The sequence below is a fragment of the Gallinula chloropus genome (genome assembly GCF_964237585.1).
Source record: "Gallinula chloropus genome assembly, chromosome: 5".
Lineage (NCBI taxonomy): Eukaryota > Metazoa > Chordata > Aves > Gruiformes > Rallidae > Gallinula > Gallinula chloropus.
In genome coordinates this window covers 73,036,510-73,042,913 of record NC_140090.1, presented here as the reverse complement: position 1 = coordinate 73,042,913, position 6,404 = coordinate 73,036,510, and positions in this window count along the sequence as shown.

Genomic DNA, 6,404 nt, shown 5'->3' with positions numbered 1-6,404 from the left:
GGAAAAAAAAAAGGAAAAAAAGGGGGAAAAGGATAGAATATTAGTCCAATTCCTCAAGCTGGTTTCTTTACCTGTAGCTGATCATCTCCCTTGCTCCTTGTTTCATGTGATGAGTTCAGAAACATTTGGTCGGGGGTGGGGGGGGGGGAGGGCAAAAGCATCTCCTACCCTAGGGAGAAGGGTTGGAAATGGGACAGAAGGAAAAAACATGACAAGGAAGGACTGATAGAAGAGAAAGTCTCCCTACATACTTGTCTCCTTCCCTATCATAACTGGAGAAAGCAGGGCCGGGAGCAGAAGGAGAGACTGCCCAGCCTCCCCTCCTCTCCCACCCTCCATGGCCACCCAGACCTCTGCTTCCCTCCCTCCACCTCCATCCTGCAGCCCTGCTGCCCTCAGGGGGAGTGGAGGAGAGCCGAACACAGATGCTCTGGGGGTGCACCAAGCACTGGGCAGAGCCATGTCCCCTACCCCACCATTGCTGTGGAGCAGAGCAGGGGTTCCTGTCCCCTGGGGCCTGCTGCGGCCAGCGCTGCTGCCCTTCCTCCTCACCCGTCTGCAACAGCACTCAAGCACGGGCTCTTTCATGCCTTACATTTTTGAGGACTCTCTTTCTGAGGTGGTGTTTTTATGTAGAAGTGTTCAGCAAAGTCAATTTTCTGCTCATTTTTCCTTTGAAGGCAGCATGGCTGCCATCACCTCTTAAGTGCACTTCAGTGACGCTTTCAAGCATGCCTAGATGTAGTCAAAGCATGCTTAGCAAAGGCCTTGGATTTCTCTTTAAAGTCCCTATCTTCATTGTTTTTCTCCAGATTAAAAGCACTGGGTGCCCTCACTAGAGCAAATGTCACCAGATTCACCCTGGGTCTCTGCCTCTTGCATTGCAAAAGCAGATTTTCTTCACGTAAAGACAAATAAGCATGTTTCTTGATAACCAGCTCTGTTAACCAGCTGCTTTCCCAAGCAGACAGAGAGGGCTTTTTCTCAGCAAAGACTTATCTCTGCAGCAAACGACGCACAGTGAACAGCCAGGAAGAACGGATACTTGTCAGTGAAGCCGCCAAAATAGGCCCCTTCCCATTCTTTGAATGTGTAACCTGGCAAACCTGACTGGTCAGAGCAATGGGCATCAGGGAATGGCTTCCCAGGGTGTCCCAGTCCAGCCTTCCACTGCTCCCCCTTGGAAGCATCACTGTGTGCCGGCTCCTAGGGCAGGAACGTGTCTGGCCGGAGGAAGGGCCGAGCAGCCGCTCCTCGCTCTGTCTCATCATTTCACCTGGGATTTAAAGGTCAGTGCTGGCATCTCGCTTCCTCAGTGTCTGAAATCGTGTGCCAGCACCACTGCGCTTCCATAGGTGGGAAGACCCTCCTGTGGGTATCCCCAGGAGTCCAGGGCCATGCAGTGCTTTAAACCCCAGGGCACACGCCAAGCTTTAAGGAACAGAAACTTCTCTGTGCAGACTTTCTCTCCTCAAAAGAGTGGGTGAGACACCTGAAGCAAGGGGCATCATATGAGATCCTCAGTATCTGACCCGACCCTCTGCCAAGGGGACCTCCAGCAACCATCCCAGGCACATCTGGTCAGAGCAAGGGCCTGTGAAGCCCATGCAGCTGCCTGCACCTCACACCCCTCACACCAGACAAGGCAAGGTACCTGTAGTGGCCATGCTCAGTTAACTGCAAGGGTCCAGAATGCAGAGGGGATTAAAGAACTGTCATCAGGGATTACAGACACAATAAAGCTCTGTGTCTAGGAGTTCTTTACCCAGTTCCAGGTGCTTTACAGGCATCACCCTTCAACACATCCTCCCAACACCCCCACCAGACTGCTGTTCACAAATTAACAGAGCCCCAGCTTGCTTAAATTAAGCAAGGTAAGCACAAAACATGACTTCATCAAGGAAGCACTTGTCCCTCAGTAGCTTCAAGCCCTGGCACATGCTACAGAGGTAAGGTCATCTTTTTGCCATGCCCTGAGGACATTCTTTCTAGGAGCTAATTCCAGAGCAGCAAAACCCAAAGGAGGACAAGCCTCTGCTTGCAACCAGATGTGACAGGTGCAGGGCGATTTCAGGTTGTTTTCATATAGAACATTGACAGGTCAAGACATTTCTACAACTTCATCTTAATTTGGGCTTAAATCAACTAATTTTACAGGAGGAATTCTTTGTCTTTCAGCCCAGCTAGAGTCCTAGCACCAGGAATTGAAAGAAAGCTTCATCCTCACCCACTGCTCATCAGCATTGGCCCAGGATTAGCAGCAGCAGAGAAACTTTAGACAGCAGCTTTGCTGGGGGGTGGGGTGGTGACTGAAGGATCTTTTCATCTTATTTTCCTGGCCATTAAGAAAGGGAATTTCAAAAACATCTGTATTAGTACTGAGTCAAATATATCTATACATTCTTTTAACCATACACAGTCAAAACACACATTTTTGTACCCAGATTCTCACCTGGCCACATAAATATGATGACAGCTTATGCTAAGTTACATTAGAGTGCAGCCACACACACCTTACGTGGTGGACGAGAGAGACAAGATTCACAAATTTCAGTCCAAAGCTTTTGACAATATTTTTTTCTCTCCCAGTGATAAGATTACATTCCTCCAAGCTGCTCTGCAAAACCACCTTGTTAATTCAAGCCCCAGTTCTGCAGCAAAGAACAGTTTTGACAGACTCTTTTCCCCCACACAATAAGGGCTCCTGTACACAGAGACCTTGATCTTGCAGCGCTGCTGACATGGGCACTGTCAAAACCAACGCACTGCAGAGTCCTGTGGGACCCAGGAGCTATGGAATAAGAGAGACTTTTCGAACCCAAGAGCTTGTGCTAAACTTACTGTGTGGATTGTTCTGACAGAAGTGCTTGTGCTGTAGCTAAAGTGATATTGCTGTAGCTAAAGCAATGGAAGTGCTTCCATGAACATCTCCTCTTTTTCATCCTTTGCTGGATGTCACATGCAAGACCCCCTGGGGAGCCAGAGCCTGCTACAGCATGGGAGACACTTAGCATCTGCTCACACCAAGTTTCTTCTGCTAGTTAGAAACACTTGTGGAGTGGCTATGAGAAGGGGTACAGTGATCCTCAGGAACTTGGTGTCTTGGGATAAACCAACAGCAGCAGAAAATAAATAGGCAAACAGCGTAATTATACTGAAGTCAATTAGGAATGTAGGTAACCTGGTCACATCCCCTGCTGGCAGCTGCTAACTCAAGGCTATGGGTTCCAATGAGATTTCTGCTATTGTCCCCTGTCACCTCCCAACTAGAGCTGTGCAAACCTGAGAGGGGTACAGCCACATTCCTGACCCACAGTGCCTTGTGCCAGTCAGAAACATCCACATCTGAGGTGGATCAACCTCTGACACCAGGCTGGTGTCAATGGTTTGCAAAGAACCATGTGGGAGGTGATCACGCTGCTTGCAGCAGGCAGCTTGCTCATGGGTATCACAATGACCCTTCTACCCTTAGAAGTACTAGCATACCAAAGAGATGCCTTTGTCCAAAAGCATTCCAGAGAGACAGGGAGACATCTCACAAGGCAAAAAAAAAAAAACCCTGTTGCTTCACTTGGGAGCATCAGCATCCCAAGAGCCTCCCCAGAGGCTGCAGGATGCAGAGGAGATGTGTTTCTGGCAGTGCTAGAAGGGGAGTTCACAGCCTGTGGCAGAAGCAAACCACTGGCCAAAGAGCATCAGGGTGGTTGTGAATGAAGCCCAGCCTCAAACCACAGGCACCTGCTGGCTGGCTTAGAAGGACAAACCTCATGATGTCACAGGCAGGAATAAGGACTTAAAGATGGCTGTGACAAGCCTTCCTCTTGAGGAAACAATCCTGGTCTGTCCTTCCCCAATGCCTGGCACTGCAGATGAGGAATTCCACCTTTTCAAACTAGTCAGCTGCAAAGATTATCTACAGTAGAAGCTGGAAAGACAGAGGAAAAATCCCTTTTTGAAGCCCGTGGTACCCCATTTAGCGCTCAGAATGTGAGACTGTCTGACTTTTTCTCAGCATACATGACACCAAGAGGCTCCTGATCATCACACATGCAGCACCTTTTACAAAACTAAACCCAAATCACATCTTATCTTCCTGCTGTATCTCTGTGAGCCTCAGGGACAAGCCTCAGCCTGGGAATGTTCTCCATGGCACCACTCCTGCAGACACATACAAGCTGCTGCCTGCATGCAATTTCAGGACAGAGGGCTGTGGGCCCTTTCTAAAGCAGCTTTAGAAAGTCAAAATCTTCCACATTTTTTTCTGCAGAACTGGGGCAGGGTGAAAAAGAGATTATTTTAGTGTCATTCCATCCACTTATTCCTATTAGACTCTCACTAGAAGACCCTGACATCTTCAGGAGCCAATAATGAAGATGATGTGGTTAGCTATCCCAGGACACAGCACATGAGTGGGTCAGCACACATGCAGCCCTCAGTGAAAAAAGTGGGAAAACATGGTTATATGTGTGACTCATCTCCTGGTGATGCCTTGTCTTCACTATGTAAAGTACCAAAAGGAAGTCAAACTTAGCAGAAGCCCCCCATGAAATAATTTTCACAATTTTCCAGGTCACATTTTAATGTCTGTTCACATTTCCCCAGATAACGTGGGAGCAGAGTCCTGCCTCCTCTGTTTCCTTTCCACTCCAGGCCACTGGGGAAAGCACCATCATCCCTCGTTAACGTGCATAGAAAACAAGATGCAGAGAGACCAAGGCATATGCAGCACAGCTGGGGACCAGCCAGAGAGCCTTCCTCCAGCCATTACACCACAGCAGGACAAGCTGCTGTTCGTGCTTAAACACAGGAGCAACTCATTTCTTCAATGAGGTACAAGTGTCTGGGCGTATTAAAGGTTTCGTTCCAGGTCCTTCAGCTCTCGCTTGTCTTTGTGTTTTCTGCAGAAAGGTTTTCACCAAGGACCCAAGACAGAGCTTGCCTGAGAGCCTGCCCTGGCAAGCTCAGCCCCTTCCCCTGCCGCACCCCACAACCGCTAGAAACAAGCCAGGGAAAGCCTCACAGCGTGGGCTAGGTCCCGTTTCCTGGGTGGTGGAGTTTTTGGTTGTTTTAATGACCAGATGCCCTTTACTGAGCACAGAGCTCATGCTCTAAGAGGCACCGCGTAACTGGATCAAAGGCGAAACACACAGAGGCTGGGGCTCAACCTGCTTTGTTGCAGGTCTTCCGACCTTGGATGGGACCCTGGCTGAACTACGGGGCTTTTAGGTGCCCATCACCTCCCTTGATCCTGCCCGGCACACGGGCTTCTAAGATACCTCCCGCGGAAGCGGTGTCCCACCACCTCCGTCCCCTCGCCGCCCAGCACCCCGCGGAGGGGCCAGGAAGGCTTCACTGCCGCCGGGACCGACCCGGCGCTACCCCCGAGGTTCCGGGCGCTCGGGCGGCTGCCGAGCTGAGATCCCCCCGACCCGCCGCCGCCCAGGGAAGACTCACCTACCCGTCCCGCTCGGCAGCCGCTGCCCCGGCTCGCCCGCCCGTGCGCTTCCCCCCGGCTCCGCGGGTGCCGCGGAGGAGGAGCCGGACAGGGGCTGCCCTCCCTGCCTCCTCTCCGCCGCAAACCCAGCTCCGGGCAGCCAGCTCGCTTTCCGCGCCCCTGCTTTCACACGGAGGGCCCGGCTGGTATGAACTCAGAGAGGGAAAGGCTGCTGCGTTTCACCTTTCCCCTGCAAGGCTGGGCGCCGCGGAGCCCGGGTAAGCGCCTCAGGTGTGCGCAGAGCCCCCTTCACACCTGGCCGTATATTGTGTGCAGCTGCGACCATCTCCCCTGCTCACCCATCGCCCCCTGCCCTTTGCAATCGGGATTGGGAAAGAAAAACCCTGGGTTACCTTTGAGGCACACTGGTGTGAGGGCTCACACAACTGATGAAGTACACCTGAACATGTCAGCACCCCACAGCTCTCTGCCCCACGCAGGTGCCAGGCTTGGCAGCAACGCAGGGAAGTAAAACACAGCCTGGCAGTTACAGTGCACAGACAATAGAGACCATTTCCCCTCGTGCTTATTTTTCCCCACAAAAACCTATTCTCCTCTGGGCTCAGCAGGGATAAAGATACATTCCCTTTCTAGTAGCTGGTGCAGTGATGTGCTTTGGACTGAGCAGTGGTCTTGTAAATAAAAGAAGTCTCTTCAGAAAAAGCAAAGACACTGGTGGTAGGAGGGGGAAAAGTGTCAGAGCCACATGTAAGAGTTTGAAAGTAGACAGTAAGGCCTCAGGACTCTGAACCTCAAGACAGCAGTTAGTAGAGGCGAGTACTGGCCATGCCACAAGTTTAACAATTTAGTATTTTTGTAGTATTGTAGAACAGGACTTCTCTAGTATGATTGACTTATTCTGCTCCTGTGCAAAGAAGTACTGTGCACTGGAACAGGCTGCCCAGAGAGG